General features: G+C 40.3%; 1 long non-coding RNA gene across 1 annotated transcript in view; it reads left to right on the forward strand.

Moving 5' to 3' along the window:
* The window catches only part of LOC118613798, a 53,186-nt gene extending 33,339 nt beyond the window's left edge, over positions 1–19,847 (forward strand). The window contains exon 3 of the long non-coding RNA XR_004955885.1: positions 19,704–19,847. This is a non-coding gene — a long non-coding RNA (uncharacterized LOC118613798). The remainder of the gene's footprint in view (positions 1–19,703) is intronic.
* The last annotated feature ends 1,089 nt before the right edge of the window (positions 19,848–20,936 follow it).

Below are 20,936 nucleotides of genomic sequence, written 5' to 3' on the forward strand. Positions count from 1 at the left end.
AAACAATGACTGATTCTGAGAATCAAAATAAACCATCATAATATGTACTTTCACAGATAGAAGATGTACTTTGCAATATACTTAAAGTCACTTGGAGTGTCATTCCAAATTAGAAATTGTCCCAAGATGCCAGATGGAAACATTTCTTAGTTTTCTCTGACAATGTCTTGTAATGGTCACTAATAAGCTAATATTGAAAACTGCTTGGCTTTCAACAAACATTCCAGACTCTGCAGTCCCAGACCATGCTGATATGGCTGACTTAGTGGGTTTGGATGCCTCTAGCTCATACGTACTCTGTGTTGTGAGTTTTCTCTTACATCACCAAGAAGGGTCCAGGGTCTTGAAGGAATATCCCTAAGCAGTAATTTTTTTTTTCGTGGTAGTCCCCAGATCCTCTGAGGGTGATTATCTGTGAAATTTTTTTAGTCAAAATTCATCTAACTTTTTGATGAAGTAACAAATACTCCAACCCATTATCTCCTTAATTCTATGTATAATTTTCTGAATAATGAACCTGTAAATCAGAGCACTGTTACTGTGCTACTGCCTTTCAGCTGAAACTCTAAGGGCCAGCCACCAAGGTAGAGCTTTTTAAAAGTTGTCTTGAACCCTTGTCTAATTTGGAAGGGTCCAGTACTGTTTCCTAGTTACAAATTATTTTCTCGTTTCCATAAAGTTGTAAAAAAAAAAAAAAAGTTCTCCAACCTTTCCCTGATGTTTCCTGGGCAGGAGTAGTGTTTTTAACCCTTCTTCCTAAAGGCTGACTGTTCTGGAAAGGAACGCATCAAACAGTGAGAACACTGGGGGCTCCTTAGGAAGCCACCTCTCTTGTGTTTGAATAGCCCTTTTCCAGAGCCATGTCTCTTACCCGAGACACTCTTGATGACTGCAGTCTAGAAGCACCTCAAGGAATACCTACATCAGGGCTTCTCACACTATATATATGGTGAAGGACTGGGTTTTATTCTTTATTTCCAAGGAAAGAAAAGACCTACAGACACAAGTTTGCTGATCAGCCAAGGCAATTCGCTAAAGCATTTCTAAATGCTCTCAGTTTCCATTCTTCTGTCACCACGGATCAGTCATAAACAGGGAAGACCAGCACTAGTCTCAGAACGAACTTTGAATAGTGCTGACCTAGGTCCCTCAGTAGAAGGTCATCTTAGTTCTACTCTCTGGGCAAACTAGCATCCTGGCTGAGCCATGTGATGGAAACTGATATTCAAAGTCATCTCATGTTGCTCTGCAAAGAAATTTTCTGTAACAGTCCAGCATGACGCCTTCCTCATAGCCCAATCAGGTGCCCTGAAATAAGGGTGTGTCTTATTGCCTTTCTTTGATTAGCAGGTGTTTTCCTGCTTAGAGGACACTCCTCTTTAGTTTTCTGTTTCATCTTGCTGAAAATGTTTGAATTCAAGAATTCAGAACATTTGGCAAAAGTCCCAAATTCCTTTTGCATTTCTTCCCTATGACACAAGGACAAATACGCAATTGAGTATCAAAAAGAATGGGGCTAAATATTTCCCCAGGCTAGATATGTAAATCAGACATTAATAACAATTCTAGGCTATATTAATTAGCATGCATACATAAACAATGAAACTTCTGGAGTGAAGGAACAATTGCACAATTTTAATGCAGTTACTTGTCTCCATATATGTGGAAACATTATTTACAAAATGATGACAATAGCAACAAAACCTAATAATAAACAAACCAGTTCTTATAGTTTTATTTTACAAAACAAACTACTACAAAGCTGAGTCTTTCCAATGTTTGTTATTCCTGATCTGTCTTAAATGTAAAATTTGAAGAGATTTTCTTTCTTTCTTTTTTTGTAACCTCATTTTTCTTTCTCTTCAATTTTAGTCCTCCTAGCTCTTTTGGTTGTGAAAGCAAGAGCTCAGAGGCGCCCAACGAGAATTTCATGGGTCTCTGAGGAATCTTTCCTAAGCCATTTTTTGCTTTTATGACAAATCCTATTCTATGATTACTGAGAATTTGGCAAAATCAAACTCTCTCATATATATTTATAGAATAATAAGAGAAACTGATTGATAGGATTTTCATCACAACTAAATGTAGCTTTGACATAAAAACAATGAGCAGCTTCTACTTGGCAGTTAAGCTCATCCTAAGGCAAAATATTTTAGAGTTGGTGAGCTCCAGATCCAAGGAAAAAGAAAACAAAGCACACTAGAGACAAAGAGGAAGTGTGGTAATCTCACATCTATTATTAAAAGGTAGATTTCAGGTGCCATGCTTCAAAAAATGTCAATTAATGGAATATAGGTTCTCTTAATAACAATTTACCATTTAGCCACCTCTAAGCACTTTAAGGAAAGAGAAACAGTATTCAGACTACCAATTTCCAGAAAAATATTCTCTGCCTAAAAACAAAACTTAAAAGAATCACTTTAGGAGTAACTTGTCTGTCATGCAGTGAAACTGATCTGGGTGCACCTCATTCTGTGCAGATGAATCCAGTCGTTTTTCTACATCTGAATAAGGTGTAAATGTCAAATGAGGAATCCTCATAAGAGACCATACTGCTCAGTCCAGTGCCCTGGAGTTATTGGCAGAGTTCTGAAAATTGGGAACTTTTTTGGTGTTTTTCTCTTTTACTTTTAAAGGGGAAAGGGGTACAGAAGTGCTTTTGGCCTGGGAGAGGGATCATGGGATGGGTCAGGGCAGGGTCTAGGAGAGGTATTAAGGTTAAGAGTTATTCCACCCATGGTAAAGTCACTTCTATTCATACCACTCCATGAATCAGAACACTCCACCTTAAAAAGTCCAGGTATAGAAATGCAATGAGAGAAACGTATCAACCTCACCCTGTGTTTTTGGAAGTATTACAACAAAATAAAAATTTTCATTAACTGTAGTAACTTATTCAGGCAAGAAGTTTATCCAGAGAATATTTCTAGCAATTATAGTCCCGATAGGACAAAGCTAGAAGGGAAGATAGTGTTTTGAATTTTTGTATCATGCTTTAAGGGAGTTCTGTGATGATCAGTTGAGTTTACTGATTCCTGAATAATTGAAAGTGGTGATTCTTTCACTGAATCCTCTTCCCAGTATCCCATCCCATTTTACATATCAGCATCTGTGCTAGGACTATGGGACATGAAGACAAGTCTCTTTCCTTCAGCTCTACCCAGTGTGGTGAAGGGAGATAAACAATTCCATACATCATATAAAAAAAGGGTAGGGATATTATGAGAGTCCTCAGGAGAGGCAGGTAATCCCAGATTTAGAGATTCAAAGAAGGCACCCAGGAGGTGTTGCTGTCTCCCTTGGGACCAGATCAAACAAAATAAAATGGGACAAGGTATTGAGTGTCCTGGGGAAGCACTTTCCAGGCTCAGGGTTGAGTATGAAAACTGGAAGTGTGAGAACAGAGTGCAGGATGGCTGTTCATGGGGAGAGAAGAGAGGAATTTCTAAAGCTGAAAGGGACCTTTAAAATCATGTCATCCACAAACCTTTTGCATCAGGTAACTAAAGCCAGAAGAGAGGGATTGTCCAAGCTCATACAGTTGGTTAATAATTGATCAGGACTAGAACCCAGACTTCGTGACTCCCAGCCTGTTGCCGGTTTGCACTCTTATCACTTCTAAGGGCTGTGCCATTTTGCTGGATATGAAAATGCATTGACAAGAGGAGCTAATGGAGGAAGGAAAGATGGCAGAAAAAATAAGCCAACAGCAAACAAAAATGCTACATTTTTATTATAGAAATTGACAGTTATAACGCTCACACAATGGAGAAACGTCGATTAAGTTTAGAATTCTTTGTTTAATAAAATGAAGTATGTCTTATGATTTAGAAATATTTACTATAAAATAATTTATTGTAAAATATTGAAATGTTGTCTCAAAGACTGTCTTTGCACTTGACCCAAATATAGCCAAGGACTCAAGAACAGCTTTATAAACACCAATAACATTATACTTGGAGGCCAGATGTCTTTGGACAGTAGTTAAAGGGGATATATAACACTCTACTTATGGCAGATCACTGAAAAGGGTATTGCTGTTTAGCTGGAAAATTTTTTGAAGATCAAATATATCGTAAGATGGAAGAAATATAATAGAAATATAATTAACCAAAATTTGACCTCAACTGAAACTCTTAGAGTATCAAATATATTTAGAATACCAGGACATGAGTCAACCCTATGGAGGTATAATGATTAATGTGGGAACTTGGAATTCTGAATCACCAAGGGACAGAGCCGTCCCTTTCTCACACATCAGATTTCTTTAGGTCCCAGTAAATCTATGAGTGGGGCTCAGGCAAAATACTTTTTAAAAGTTGCACTGATATTGCTACTGTGCAGCCAGGGTTGGGAACCACTGCTCTAATCTAATCAGGCTCTGTGTGTGGGGTGTGTGTGTGTGCGTGCATGCATGGACGTACATGCAGAGGAAGAAAATAGGAAGATTTTTAAAGGAGCTGAATGTGAGCTGAATAGGAGTTACCCACATGGAGAACTCACACTATAACATCCAGAACAAATAAATGTTCCAAAAAGATACTCTGGGTTTTGGGAACTGGAGTGAAAGAAAATAAGGCTTAAGGGCAGCAGAGTATGTCCTAAGGTTACGGAACTAGAGATGGGACTTAATCTGCAGACAGCGAGGACCCATCAAAGAGTTTAAGGAGGAAGGAGACAGTCAGATTCATTTTGAATGAATTACGCGAATGGCAGGGCGGAAAACAGATAATGAGGAGATTTTAGTCAGGCGTTCTCATCAGTTGTGTAGCTCTGATTCCTATACCTGTTTGGAGCTATTTCATGTCAGTGACTTGTGGCTAATAATATTTTTCCACTTTTTATTGACACACATGAGGAGGAGAGAGAACAGAAGAGAGGAGACAGAAGGGAATGGAAGGGAAGGTAGAAAGAACTATAGCCAAGGTCTGTGGCTGGCGGCTCCTCCTGCTACTTGAGCATCCTGAGCGGGGTTTACAGGGATGTGGAGTTCCACATCCCTGCCCATATTCAGCACATTGTTTGTGAGGCTTTTTCTGGGCTGTTGCTAGTCAAACCGATCCCCTAGACTAGCAGCATCAGAATCACTTTGGAGTTTTACGAAAATATAAAATGTAACACTCTATCCCAGACCTATAGAACCAGAAATCTCATTTTAATAAGAACCCCAGGTAAGTTTTACACATTAAAGTTTGAGAAGCACTACCCTAGAGCAATATTTCTCAAACCTTTTAACCAAAATCCTCCCACATAGCACGAAATTCATTTCACGTCGTGGCCTAGAGATAGGCACATGCATGCACAAATGTGATCTGTGCTGTGCTCTGCTATTCAATTTGATGCTAAAAATACGCCTGCTCCATCGATTTCATAATTTACTAAAATTCGTGACATATTCGGTTTGTGCTCCTAAAGAAACCAAAGTGGCGTAGCCATAAAATAGAATATTGGAAATATTTTCCCAGTTTGCAGAAAAAATAAATGGGAAACTATTTATCAATTTAAGTATCTTTTTCCTGTACATTAAAAAATATCTGTTTTTTGCCATTACTTGATTGCTAGTCACTGAGTGTCAGTAAATATCGTAAAGAATAAAGGAAGAGGAAACAAATATTTGTGGGAAAGGAATTGGAGTCAATTATTTAAAAAAATATTAGCAATGTGGTTTTGTTTGAAATTTTATGTATCATAAAATTGATGTTTTTTGCTGTAATGTTTTCTTGATATGAAAAAGATTTGGCCGTCTGATATCATTACATGCAGTAATATATAATACCACCTGATTACAGTTAAGAGTCAGTTGCTCTAGAAAAGTATTTTTCAAACTGGTTTTGACCATAGTGTGGCTTGGTGGGACAAAAGACTTTGCAATCCACTTATTCTGTTCATTCCCACTATACAAAGAAAAAAAAAAAATAGAGTAATAAGAGGGAACGTGTCACTGTATAAGCACATTTTTGTGGTTCACCTTAGCATACTGGTACAGATGACTTGTGTTTGAATCACAATGTATACATGACTTAAAGTCTAGTGATTGCAAAATTATGGTCCTCAAATACCATTGATGGAAGCATATACTGTTGTACACTGTGGGGTTAACCAAACAATCCACAACAAAGTCCAGTGTAAATGAAGAAGCTAAGTCGAAAATAATTCATAAGTAGAAGGTATCTGGTAACTCTGAGCAAGTTAAGACCACACCAGTAACCAAGTGCGCTTCCTGAAAACTGCTGGCCTTCCACAAGTTGTGCTTGGTTTGAGTTAGGCAGCCATGCCAGCATTATATGGTAGCATAGGACCCTGGATTAGAATCACTAGTAAGTACTGCTACAACAGGAATCTGGTTTTGTGAATACACCATTTTAGGAACTTCAACTCATTCATTTCATAGATGGCCAATATGTCATCTTCGAATGCATATAAAAATGACAGTATATGAATTATGCATCATTAGCTATAAGAACCAAGGGAAGGATATGCATTATCAGGAGGCCCAATGTGGATTATAATCTATATTTTCAGAACTACTACTAGAGAGTCATTCAGTATTAAGGTCCCAACTGGCCTATCCAGTGATGACTCGACTTTCATGGCTTTTTAAGGTAATAGTCTTTCTTTTTCTTTTTTTTTTTAAATTTTACTTTTATTATTTTATTTTGTTTTTTGGAATATACAGGAAGCCCATTGAAGTTTGCCTGGGAACTAAGCCTTAATAATTCTACATATTCTCAGCCCTGTTTAGGCCAGAGATTGCTAAAAAGTCTCCTCTCACAAGAGAAGTTTGACCGACTTGTGATGGATGCCTGAGGGGGCTGTGTGGGTGCCGGAAAGGGGTGTCTTGATTGATTGAGGCTGTCGGCCATGGCAGTGGCAGTGGCGGGACAGCTGCACTCCTTCCTGCTCCGGGCTCTCTTCTAAACTCTTGGGGCGGGGCATAGGTCCTCTGCCACGTCGATGAGCTATGTTTCTGGGATATTATTGATTAATTCAACTTCGGCTTCCTCCTCGCCATGTCCTGATTCAGCTAAGGGTGCCAGAAAAAATACAGGAAACTCAAATACATCTGAATGTCAGGTAAACAACAAACATATTTATGTATAAGTATATCTCCAGTACTGTAAAGGTTATACTCATACAAAAGATATTGTTTATCTGAAATTAAAATTTAATTGGATACCCTATATTTTTGTTCGCTAATTCTGGCACCCTAAATTCAGCATTTAGGGCACTTGATAGTGTCTTATATCTGGGTTTATAGGTCACCTACCTCCTATTTCTTCAGGGTGTGCGAACTCACTTAGTACTAGAATAGTTTTGTGTATCCCGGAGTGACCCAAGGTAAATAGGCAAACTAATCCTGAATTACAAAAGTTCGATAAATCCAAGGAATGTGGAAAAGGGGAGTGGGAAGGTTTAAAGTCTTAGGGGGTCAGTGGAATGTAAAAGTCAGGAATGTTCAATATTATAGGTTGGGATTAAGCTGTCTGGAGGATGCTGAGGTGGGTAAAGCCAGTTGGATCCAGATGATTCTTAAGGAGGGATTGAAAAGGAGAAAGCCAGTGCAGCATAGTGTTTGATTCTTTCAGACCTGCAACTGCTTCCGCAGTGGAAGTTTCTGGAATAGTGGGAAGGGGTTGGCACTCAGTTTGGATGAAAATTATAATTCTGTGTGTGATTCTGAAATATGGCGGTGATAATTTTTTGAGTCCTGCCAAAGCATTCCAAAATAATAATCTTAACCCTTTAGACAATGGGATGGAGAAAAAGTATTGAAACTCGGTTGTCAGGAGCTGCTCTTTGTGCTGTACTTCTCTCTGCTTCTCTCTCTCTCTGTCTCTCTCCCTCCTTCCCTCCCTCCCTCTTTCCCTCCTTCCCTCCTTCCCTTCCTTCCCTCCTTCCCCCCTTCCCTTCCTTCCCTCCTTCCCTCCTTCCCCCCTTCCCTTCCTTCCCTCCCTCCTTCCCTCCTTCCCCCCTTCCCTTCCTTCCCTCCCTCCTTCCCTCCTTCCCCCCTTCCCTTCCTTCCCTCCCCTCGTTTCCTGGAGAAAATTCTAATTGTCTTGTTTGCTTCAAATGAAATTGTGTGTGTGTGTGTGTGTGTGTGTGTGAATATAGTTTAATTTAAAACCATGATCACTTGTGATAATAACTCAGAAACATCTTAAGCTTTATACGACAAAACAAAGACAACGGCAGAAAAACCTAGAAACCAGAATGTAGCCAAAGATTAAATTTGTGACCAGCCATGGAAAAATTTACAGTTAGGTGCTACTAACTGTAATTATTAAAAAGAATTTCCCTGGTGGTTTCACTAGATTTTCTGTACATTTAAGACTTATCCTGCAGTGTTCACATCTTTGTCATCTTGGTAAATTACGTGGCATCAACACGGTATTTGAGGCTGCGGCTTGGCGCTGTGATTGAGTTCTGCATTATCTTTCTGAATTTGCAGTAACTGTTTGAATTAGACCTTCTAAGAAAATTCAGCATAGACCTTTCCTTTCGCCTTACTGGCGTGTTTTACTAAGCACTGCAGAGTGCCCGAGGACCGCACATGAAATGAGGTTAAGGATATTCATCCGATCGCTTTCACATAAAGTCTAGATATTCAGAAATTCTGGAGTAAATGTATCCACCCCCCCACCCCCAGCCACGCTGCAGGTAAACTGACGAAAGCACCTTGCCTCTTAAGAATGCTCTCTCTCACCCTGTAGTGGTTTTTGCCTGTAATGGTCGTTTTTGCGTTACTTACTGCACAGTCCTTAGGAAGACGAAGGCAGGGAAAACAGATTATGTGCCAGGCAGCTGGATTTCCTCTAAAGCCTTTTCTTTTGAATGAAGCTTCCTCCTTTCGCGGGTTTATAAACAGCCCTTCCTGTGATTTTGCAGCACAGAATATGGTGAGTGCCCGGACAAGCTCACAGCGCAGCCAGGCGCTAAATGTGTGAGCTGGGGACTCCGCACGCTGCGTGTGGGCTTTAGGTGTGTGATGGCATTTTGTCATCCTCAGGGGAGCAAGGAGGCTGACTGCAGCTCTCCCTCGGCCCTCCTCGCTGGGTCTTGCACGTAGCAAGACTATCACATTCATGTGAAATGCCGATGATCTGCTTCTGCTCAGTCTCCCCTGCTAAGCCTGTTCCAGTGATAGCAAGAGAAGCAGGAAGCACCCGGCCGGGGCAGGGCGGCGTTGCTTAGTGGCCAGCGGTCCCTGAGGACCTAGCGTAAATAGTTTCTCTTGTCCCTGGTGAGCTGGGGCAAGTCCCATTTTCTTCATCTGATTTCTTTCCCCATATAACTGTTGTAGGAAAAGCACAGTGAGAAGAGGCATTCTGGATGAAGAAACGTGCTAAGCCTGTTCAGGTACATAGCTAATTGGATGGGTTAGCAGTTACTCCTTATGTTAGAGGCGAAGAAGAAATATTTGGGAAGTCACTTCGTATGCATGGTTTCTAAATTCTGGAGAGCCCGACTGTTAACAAGTGGCATGAAATTTAGATCAGTGAGTAGCTGAGCAAATGTTCTAATTTAGTAATTTTGAATTCAATTTGTAAATTACATTAATAATTTGTAACCAGTAGTGGATTTGATATCATAATTGACCCCATCTATGTTTCTTCATGATTGCACCCCAGTCTAGTGTCTGCCCAATGCCTGTCATTTCATATGCTTTATACAATAGAAAACCGTGTGTATGTTGATAGGTAAAAATGTATTTAACTCTGTGATGGCCAAAACAAATGTATAAAGGTTAACATTTATTTAGTGATTATTATGTACCAGGCACAATGCTGAGTACTTTGTAGGAACTTTTCAATGTTGATCCTTACAATAATACTATGATTTAGATAACCATAATAGTCTCCAACTGATACATGGAGAAATTAGTCCAGAAAGGTTAAATAACTTCATAAGTACTTATGATGAAGTTCAGTTTTCAGCTGAGGCACTCTGATACTCTGGAACCCGTGCTATGTGATTAAAAGTGATCTGACATCATTGTCACATAGTTGAACGTTAGGTTCACCATGGTCCAGACAAGGCAGTTGTTCCAACTAAACAGTTCTGACTGGACAGTTGTGTATCTCATGCTTCCCTCTTTGTCAAACCTCCCTTGTAGGACTAACATTTATGGAGTCAGGCTTTGTGTGTTACTCCTCTCTGCATTTGGAACTATAGTTAGCTTGGACACAGAAGGCAAGGCATTCAGTAATTTTATTGAATAAATTAGTAGAGTATTTATAAGTATAAATAAATTTGGTAGTGTTTTTGTATTTTGCCATGTGCAAAGAGTTTAAAGCAATATCAGAATAGTTATCAATATTTTTCTACTTATCTTTGTAGTCTGCATCCTGCCAGAGAAGTGGGAAAACTATCTTAACCAGTAGAGGTTTTTCTGTTTTTCTCATACATCGTAGCTACATTCAAGGGTGAGTTGAAGGCCCTAACCAGGTAAAATGAGTGCTGAGATGCAATCCTCAGATTCCTTTCAGACGACTGTTCCCTTAGTTGTCTATGGACAGCTCACAGATGTCCACCCTGGGACTTGCCATTGGCTGAAAGGAGGTGCCCAGGGTAGCGTCCCCTTCCTGGGGCTGTGCGTAGCTGATGACCGTTGAAGTGAAGGTACAAAGCCTTGGCCTCCTAGCTTCAATATGGGACAATTCTGAGGGTCCCTCTCAGTGCCCTAAAACATTGTTTGAGATCTCCATTATAGTTGCCTTGCATTTCCTCTGACCAAGTTTGCTACATCCACTTCCTTGCAGCTGTTCCCCAAAGCACTCATTTTCCAATAATTCTCTTTTTCAGGGGACTTGACCTAGGGCAGTAGGTACCAGCAGTAGTCCTAGGAAGCTGACTCTAAATAGATGTAGGAACTAGGTTACTTGCCATGAGGACTCAGTCATAGCTGGGAGAATTAATAGTCACTGACATGCTGTGACTATGCAAGTGTTAGCATTTTCACTGGGGATTAAACCAAAATGTGATATCTGTGGAAGGGAATGTACTGGCTGATACTATTTTTCAGTCATTTGAGAAATACAGGAGGAATCGTATTTGTAAGGACTATGGAATCAGATTGCTGCTATTGGGTGCTATGACTGCATTGCCAATAACTGAGGGCAAGTAATCATGAACTGAAGGTGACGTGTGAAACTCAGAGGGCCTCTTTGGCTCCATATAATGAGACGTTCATTTCTAGCATTCAGAAGACAGAAAAACCTGATGATCAGGACCAGGTCTTAATTATAAGTGTAGCAGAGCTTTAGAGAAGGTCAAATTCTCAGCTCTGGCAAATGTACTGTACCAAGGTCAAGGTTCTCACTAGGAATGCATAAAATGTTGAGACTAGACATGGAGACATCTAAGTTGATGCACTCGAGAGTCTTCAAATCCAGATCTTCCTAAGACATTTGAGTCTGTAGAATTAGCCTTCTCATTTCTGTTAGAGGCTCGTGCCCCATCTTACTTAAAGACATTTCAGTAACCTCTAACTTATAAGACTTCGTGCACTCCATCTGCCTTAAGAACCATGTCACCTTCCCACCTGGTGACCATATTGAGGTCAAGGTATAATATAATCCACCTAGGGACTATTAGTCCTGTTAAGGAAGGAAAGAGACTACATGTTGAAGTTGCTGCAGGGTCCAGCTGACACATACCTGAGGGTCTGTGAGAGTAAATGTAGGACAAAGAAAAACTGATAAATGTAGGACGAATCATATTTATAAGGACTATGGACTCGTAGTCCTTATAGGATACAGAATTTACTTCCTGGCATGAATCCCAGGCAACAGTGGTAATATATTGTTAGGATGGCCTTTATTAGTTTAGAAGAAAAAAAATGGTCATGCAAAATGAAGTATAAATATCAGAATTTCTATGGAAGACAATGGAGTAATAGACCAAAGGCACAGAGAAATTGGTTTACTAGATATCATGGATATTTAAGTGAAGGCTAGAGAATCCACCAGCTAGCTATGTTCTGTGGATGATCTGGAAGATACTTTATTTACCAAAATGATAAGAAATCTGGTAGTGTAAAGGAACTCACATTGTTGACAGCAGTAGTAGTAGTTGTTCCCTGTTGGCTGGGGCAAATGGTAGAAGTTACAGAACTTGGCTTTCTAACAGCAATGTGCAATGTGGATTATAGGATCCCAAAATAATAGTGACCAAGTAGTGAGGATTAGCTATCTGAATGAAGGAGGGCTCAGTTTTTGTAATGAGTGTCAAAATTGGGTAGCAGCAAAGGAGCCTGACATGCAGAGAGCTGGGTGTTTAATAGGACGTAACATCCCTAAGAGCAAGGTAGATGAATGGCCAACAAGGATACCACTGAATCTGCATATTCAGAAAAAAAAAAAAGTTGAGGATGAATGATCAGGAGGCTGAAAGCAGCTACATCAATGAAAGGCATGATCTCTCACCCAATTTCTGGACCCGAGTCAGTTTTTTGACTGTAATCCTCGAATTGGTTCCTCATCTGGTGGAGATGAGAACTGTCTTAGTATGTAAGGCCAAGTGGAAATTATTGAAAGTGCCTCACACCACTACCCCAGTCAAGAGGTAAATAAAAAAGTGTCATATATCAGGAGGAATGGAAGGGACTAATGTCACTTTCAAAGACAAAGCCTGCATTATATCCTGACTTTATCTACCAGTTAGGCCCCTACAGAAACCAGAGAGTTCCTGGTGGATAAGAGTAGGCTACTGCAAACTTAACCAAGTAATAGTGCTGATTGCAAGTTGCTAGGGCAGGTCAGTTACTTTGCCAGAGTGGATTAACACAGCCTCAGTACGTGATATTCAGTGGTCAATCTAAGGAATATATATATATATTCATCCTTATTAGGAAGTAGGATAAGAAGCAAATTTGCATGCATATGGGAAAAATAGTATATGTTTATTTTGTTTTCTTTGAGCTAATTAATTCTCCCAACTTGTCATAATATAGTTCAAAGAGACTGGACCATTTGGACATTGTGTAGAAACTGAGTCCAGTGTACCGATGAGATAATAAACTGGTTCTAGCATATACCACATTTATAGATGCTGTTCTGAGCCATTTACTGGGTGACACAGAAGACTGGCAGCTCTGAGTGGGGCGCAGAGAGGGGAACAATCCTGCAGCAAGTTCAGATTGCCAGGCAAGCATCTCTGCCACTTGAGTCATACAACCCAGCAGACTCTGTGGCAGCAGAGGGAAAAAGACACACTGCGGAGTTTACTGCAGGACCACAACATAGACCCACAGAGTCTGGCCATGAAATCTGCAGCAGAAGACTGTGTTCCGTTTGCTGCAGCGAATCCCATCATGCTGCTGAGCTCGTACTACTGGGATGTTATCTGACTGTGTAGCCAGAATGCATCAAGGTCTAGGTTGTTTTAGAACCAGCAGGTGGTAAGATTGGGCGGACCCAGCAGCACTCATCATAAAATTGTAGTGCCATCTGTAAGACTGTATGAGGAGCGGGCAGAGGACAGGAGTAAGCTTATTACCACATATGCCCTTCCACCTTCACTGTTACACTGCTGCCTCTCCCTCCCCGCACTCCTGAGAATGCATGGGGAGTCCTTCGTGATAGCTCATGCCATCTGTAAATTACGTTTGATTTAGGTGGGTCAACTTGGTTTTTGGGTGCAATTCGAAAGTAGACTGCTATATGACAGCCCTGCTCAGGTGATCTTGGAAGACACTGGTAAGGGGCAGCTCTCCCAATGGTAAAGAAAGAAAAATGGGTCGAGTTAGGAACATACATGGTTTTATGAGCACAATGATATGACTAGTTTTTGAAGATCCTGGAAGGAAAAAGACTGAAGGATGAAGAAGAAGGAGGACTATGAGATTGATCACAAAGTATAAATATCTCTGTATTGCTTGTTGGTGCAAGAGAGCCTCAGCTACGAAACAGAACGGTTTATCCAGCTGATGTCAGCCAAGCTCTCATATCAGGCACTCTAGTCTTGGCACAGTGGACTCACACATGCAGCCGTGGTGGTAAAGACAGAGGCTGTTCGTGGGCCCGACATCATGGGTTCCCACTTAACAAGGCTGATCCTGCCACTGAGACCAGGGACATGCTTCAGAATCTGCACCCTCCCTCAGAGAGACCGACCTGCCACTTGGGCACAAGTCCATGCTATGGGACTGTTCCAACTCAAAAGTGTCGCAGCTCCTCTTGACCGTGTTCACAACATGTTCTGGCAGGCAGTAAGTTGCCTTTCCTACCCAGAGCACCTCCCCCAGGACCACTCCTGAGGGCTAACAGAGTGTTCCATCCATTGACAAAGGATCCTGTGTAGTGTCGCCTCAGAATGAGGAATGCATGTAACAACCCATGGGGTACAGTAGTGGCTCCATGGCCGTGGAATCTGCTGGTCATGTCACATTCCACACCTCCAGGAAGCTGTTGTCTTGACAGATGTATCGGGCTTTCGAGGCAAGCCGAGGCGCCATATCGGAGATGATACTCTGTGGAAATGTAACTTTATTCTCCAGAATGTGTCATACACTCTAAATCTATAACCGCTACATGACACTTTCCCCCAGTAGGTAGGATAGATGGGAACCAATGGCTGGTTTTAAGGATGGCCTCACGAACTATCACATTCAGTGGCCAATTCTGGGAGTTTGTGTGCTTCTCTTTTCTAAAACTTTAGAGTTTGGATGTCAAGAGGTCCTCATTTCCAGAGGGAAAATGCTTTTACCAGGGACCACATTTAGAATCTTATTAAACTTTACGTTATGGCTACCACTGTACTTGTTTAAGAAACCGGAAAATAAGGAAAGGTTAGACAGGGGTAATTGACCTTGATCATGAAGATGGAGCAAGGCTACTGTTACACCATAGGTAATCCACTTGGGTGAATTTTGGTACTCTCTTGCCCAGTTTGGTGTTAAATGGATAACTGCATGAGCCACTTCCTGGAAATGGCAAAAGATGCTCAGATCCCTCAGGTAATAGGCTCAGTATCACTCTTCCAGGTGAGCCTCCTAGACCAGCAAAGTTACTAACCAAGGATGAGAGGGAATCTAAGACAGGTAGCAGAGGAGGGAAACCAGGACATTTAATTATACCTTCAGAAGCTTATTTCACTAAACCTCCTCCTAACCTGTTTCCCTAAAGAACAAGACTAATCAGAATCTCAGATTTTTTCCCAGAATAATGCCTTTAGTGTAAGAAATAGGTGGATTGGCGTGACAGAAGGGGTGGACTGTCATGAATTCCATTGTATTTTTTACAGTCATGAAGGGGATGGAATCACTCATTCTCCAAGCTACCAGAAGTATTTGCTACTGGCTTCTAATACCCCTCCCTACCTCAAGAGGTAGTCCATTTCCTGAGACTGAATGATGAGAAGTTTCCAAGACCTGGCCTTTTTGCCTCAATTGGCTAAGGCCTCTATTCTAATTACATCACACTTAAAATTTCTCCCTCTATTCAGTTCTGCTTCCTTCATTTTTCTATTGGGAAAATATTCTTAGTACAGTTATTGCATAAATATCCATCTCAGGGCTTATTTGCTTTTGCCAGAGAATCTGACCTTAGATGTTCCAAAGTACATTCACTGAAGGATGTATAAAGCCTTCAAGTCCTTGATGTCATCTATCAACAGACATGCATCATCCCATCTGGTTCAGAGTTACAGCTCCCTTACATTACCATGAAAATGCACTTATACCCTTCTGCATGGACCCTTAAGTTTGGGGATGTCCTGTGAGAGCACATGAGAGTCATTCTGCTGTTTCTGAGTCATTCCAGGACATGGGAACCCATAGAGCTGCCTCTTGCCCTGTCTGCCTAAGTTCTCCATGCAGCCATTCTCACTCTCTCTCCATCTCTTTGTTTTGCTGCCCGCCTCAGCTTTTCATTTTTCTAACACCGAAGTCCCTTCTTGGAAGGCCAGTTGGCCCCTATGTGGAGTCCCAATGTACTTTTCTCTTCTCACCACTTCCTGTCTGTTCCCTTCTCTCCTCTCATGCAGAGAGAAGATTTTTAACTCTTAGGAGAAGGGTGTTGGTTGAAGAAATCACTTCTCAAACCTTCAGAGTAACTAAAGTCAGCCTTTCTCCTTACATAGGGTACAATTTTTTGAAATAGGAAAAAATGGTGGTCTTCAACACATTTGGTTTTGTTTGATTGCAGCCTTCCCTTAAGGCAGTGAATGAAGAAGGCTTAGATGGTTGGACTGGACAAAGAGTAAAAGATGGGTGATGGAAGCAAATATTTATAAATATCTGTAAGATATCAGTTAATATGATTTTTTCAAAAACAAAATCCTACTACATCCAGCACTTTATTGTGGTGGATATCCATTTACCCTCCAAAATTCTCTTAAAGCATCGATCTCTCTTTTTTAAATCTAAGATCTAATATACTGTTCTGTGCGTGGGGTGTTAAAAAATGACGTTATCATTGTCCTTGTTATTGAAATTGTTAATTCTAGGCATTACAGAAGATAATGAAATGCATAATTTGAAATATAAATCTTAACAATAGATGCTGGAAACTCACTGTTGACCATATCAACCATACCAGTGGGGGTTTGCAGTCCTCTCTTCATGGTTGACCAACTTAGGTTTCCTTGTATATTTCGACATTTATAGACATCTTTCTTAGTAGTCACAAGGATGTATAATGTTCACACACTTCAGTGATTCACTGTAGTCTGCATTTGTAAGTAAATACCTTACTTTCTGGTTAATTAATGAGATTTCATGAATGAAGCTGACATTATGAAATAAAGGGTTACTATGGAGAGGAAGCAAACCAAATTCAGGATCCAGGTACTCCTTTCCTTTTATTTGTATGTGAGATGAGTAAGACAAATGCCAAGATGATTTAAGAAAACAAGGGTTTAGCTTTATCACTAGAAGAGATAACCTGATCAATAGAAAACAATATTCAGTTATGGTAATCATTAAGAAAATGCACATAAACTAAATGATGTACCATGTCATGACTCTTAAATTGTCAAAGATAAATACAATGATTTCTGTGGGCTTGAAAACTGGACACTTTTCACTTGCCTAGTAGGGCTATAAATAGGCTGCCTCTTTCAGAAAGGAAATTCGATATTTTGAGACAAGAGTCTCAAAATAGTTGATTTCATATTTAGGGATTTATCCTAGAGGAAATTACCAGACATGAGACAAAGATTTATATACAAGAGTGCTTATCGAATATTATTTATAATAATGAAATTTTAGAACCAATCCAATGCCTGGCAACAGAGCGATAAATAAATGATATCATGGTTGTACTATCAAATAATGTGCATCAATTCAAAATTTTGAACAACATTTAATGACAGAAGATGCTTATGCCATCATATTAAATAAGTACCGTGTACACAGAATAATCTGGATTTTATAATAAAGCAATAACCATGTTGGTATAAAAAATTCCGGGATGAACTGACCCTTCCAACACTTTCACCTTGGACTTCTGGTCTCTAGAACTACAATACGATAAATTTGTGTTTAAGGAAAAAATTATTCCAAGAGGAAAATACATCAAAGTATGAAAAATGTTTTTCCTGGGAAAGCACATTTAAGGAGAGTTTTAATTTTTCCTTATAATTTCTGTACTTTCAAAATTTTCCACATTGGCTGTGTATTACTTACAATTATGAAAGAACAATAGAAGTATTCTCATACGAGGGATGTCTGTGGTGACAACAGCGGTGCCTTTATGTCGTGAGGAAGAAAGCATTCCATGTGCACATAGTGCAGTGCAGGGGTGGACAGATCTGAGGCTCATTTCCTCTCAGTGCCCACCATCTTCTGCCCTCCTCTCAAAGTCTCAGCCTTTTTTTTTTTTGCCATGCTTGTATTATGGGCGCAGTTTTAAAGCTCGGTTTCTTCCTTTGTAGGGTGCCAATGGGAATCAATCTCTTTTGTTATCGTTTGATAATCACTTACTTAAACGCTTCATTCCTAACTATCCATAATTTGGAAACTTCTTTCTCAGAAACAGCAAACATGTTAAGCTTTAAGACAAGCACAGAATTTTGTGGCCTGTAGCCTTTCTCAACTACTGTGGCATGAACTTTGACTTACGCCCTGGAGGATATTGGTAGGAAAGGAATTTGAGCATCACTGGATGGAAGGGGAAAATGTCCACTTCTAGAAAAACAACAATAGCGAGTTCCTGGTTTCTGCATCTACTGCATTAGAAAAGAAGTCATTAGGAATTATGAACAGAAACTTAGGCAGTGCCAAATGGAATGCAAGGTTGCGATGTTTAGTGTTTCTCCAAGGAAATTTTTTTTTTTTCATCTGGTTCTATAAACCCCTTTCGCTTTGATTCACCCCTTCTAAGATTTCTCCCAGCACAGGCTTTACAAAGTGTGATATAGAACATAAATGAAAACAAATAAAATGCTGTAAAATTGCCATATGTTTTCTAAGAATACAGGAAATACAGGAAAACATTTTTGTTTTCTTCCCTCTGTTACTCCAACCCTCCCTTTCCCCCTCCCTCTCTTGTTCTCATTCTCTCACTCTCTTTATCTCTGCTTCCTGATTTGGGTTGTTCCATAAAGCCTGATCCTACTCGTTTCTTTAGAGGTAAGCATATATGAAATGTTAGTTTTAACATGCATAATCTATGACTGCTGTGATAAGATATCACAAGGATATTCACAGAAAAAGCGCCTTTCCTAATTTTTAGACTTTGAGATGCCTGTGGCTGTTTTTGAACAATTTACTCACTGTGGATTCAAAACCAGGGAAAGTCTTGTTTCTTAGTTCTTTCAATAATTTTACTGAACATCTGCTAAGAGCCCCCAGGGGTATATTTTGCACAGGACTGAAAAATGCCTGTTGGTAATGTTAAAAGCCTGCTACTTTTGGAATACGTAACACAGCTAATATGCATTATGATTTAATAAATCCATGAATGGATATTATATGGAGATTGCAGGCCAGCTGTTCCCTTCTAAAGCAAGCCAGTGGAACGGGCTGCAGCTAGAGGATTTGGGTTTAATGTGAGGAGCTGGAAGAAGCTGCTAGGGAGATTTCTGAAGATCCTTGCTCAGAATGGTGAATGTCGTTGGCTCTGGCCTGTGATTTCCAAGTCTTGCAAGTTAAAAAAAGACCAAAATATCGACTTGGATTTTAAACTTAGCTGAAAATCATTTTATTCACTGGAACAGGTTCTCAAGTAGTACTGAAAAGAAGGAGCAACATTTTCACTCAAAACTTCTGGAGTTAAAATAAGCCCTATTCACACTCCCCTGTACTATCTCAACATGGCAAAAACTAAATCCCCACGAATCACTGAAGCGACTTCAGGCCTTGCACCCAACCTTTACCCTTACAGCTTTCTCACTGGGACAACTCAACAAATGCTCTGTCATTAGCTTGTCAACCAGAGACAGTCTTGTGCTAACCCCTGAAACAACAATAGTCCCTTCAAGTTATACAATAATCTGCTAATGGCAAATGCTTTCTGGTTTAGTATCTCATTGGATCTTCCCAAAGATCCTGTAAATCAGATATTATCATCATCCCCATTTTCTGATAAGAACAGTGAGAATCATGGGGTGACCTGTGCAGAATCACCTCTTCTGTATGTGTCAAAACCAGAGAGAAACCCAGTTTTTTGAATTCTAGTTAAGTGTTCTTAGTCCTTGTAGCTCAATAAGTTTAATGCACTCATCGTTTTTTCTTTTTCCAAACGTGTTTCGTCTTCTGACAGTGTGGCCGATGTGTCTAGGATGACTCTGGGTATCCACCCTTCTAAGAAACTGCGAGGGGAGACTCGAGCTAGAGCTGGATGCAGGATGTTCCTCCTCATTCATCCACCGTAAGCGCCGAGGGCCTGGCTCTTCCACTCACCAACTGTGAGGCAAGTGACTTAACATCTGTAGGTCTCAGTGTCATCATCTGTATAAATGGAAATAATAGTTCCTTACCTCGAAGGGCTGCTGTGAGTAAAAATTAAGTTAATGCGTGGAAGGTGTTTGGAGCAAACTGTGTTTGAAACAAAATAAGCGGAGTGAAAATGTTGGTTAATATTACAAATTTGCCTTCGACTTTAGAGTTCAAGGTTGGCTTTCTGATGTGACAATAGGATAATTGATTTTATTAAAATTATCTATAAATAAGCCTCTTTTTAAAGACCTGGAAGAATGAGCGATGACTAGAAACTGGTGGCTTATCAGTCAATGGGAGAGACAGGAAATGCATGTCTGTAGTCCCAGGCATATCATGTAAGGCGAGAGCACAAAGGGAAGAGACATTCTTAACAGCTGGAAGGGGCTGATAAGATTTCTAGAAGTGGTGGGGCTGAATGTGTCATTTGCCTTAAATCTCCACGGGCTCAGAGGCTGTTGCATAGAAGGTGCTCTATGGACACATGTAGGTTGACTGAGTATGGTAGGTGGAGGTCGAACGTTCAGGCAAAGCTTCCTGGGAGGCCAAATATGATAAGCCATACATGGAGGCATGACAAGGATTTGTTTAGGAAGTTCATGGCTGGTGGCTTCATGGGTTGCAAAGATAAATTGAGTCCTGGATATCAGATGGTCTTGAATGACAGTCTACAGATTCGTTTATTGTGGTACCCAGTGGAGACAAGCAGAGCATCAGATAGTTCAAAGAAAAATTCAGGATGAATGGATGTGAACTGTAGAACTGTGCCTCTTATGAATTTGGAGAATATTAGGACTTGCAGTCTGGTGTTCAAATATTAACAGGACTACAGACACTCTTGTAAGATCACCCAGGAAAATGTCCAAGTTGGGAGTCAAATACGAAGAACCGCAGAACAAGATTTTATTATTAGTTGAATCTTCTGTTCTTACCTCCCAAGAACTCTGGTAAGATGGACTTGGAATGTGGCATGTAGACTAGGAGTGTAAGGAACCTCTTCGCTGTTCCTAATCCTAGACCTGAACCTGGGCACTGTGCTGCTGCTAGCCTCAAGGAG

The sequence above is a fragment of the Rousettus aegyptiacus genome, unplaced genomic scaffold (assembly GCF_014176215.1).
Source record: "Rousettus aegyptiacus isolate mRouAeg1 unplaced genomic scaffold, mRouAeg1.p scaffold_m13_p_2, whole genome shotgun sequence".
In the NCBI taxonomy this organism is placed as follows: Eukaryota; Metazoa; Chordata; class Mammalia; order Chiroptera; family Pteropodidae; genus Rousettus; species Rousettus aegyptiacus.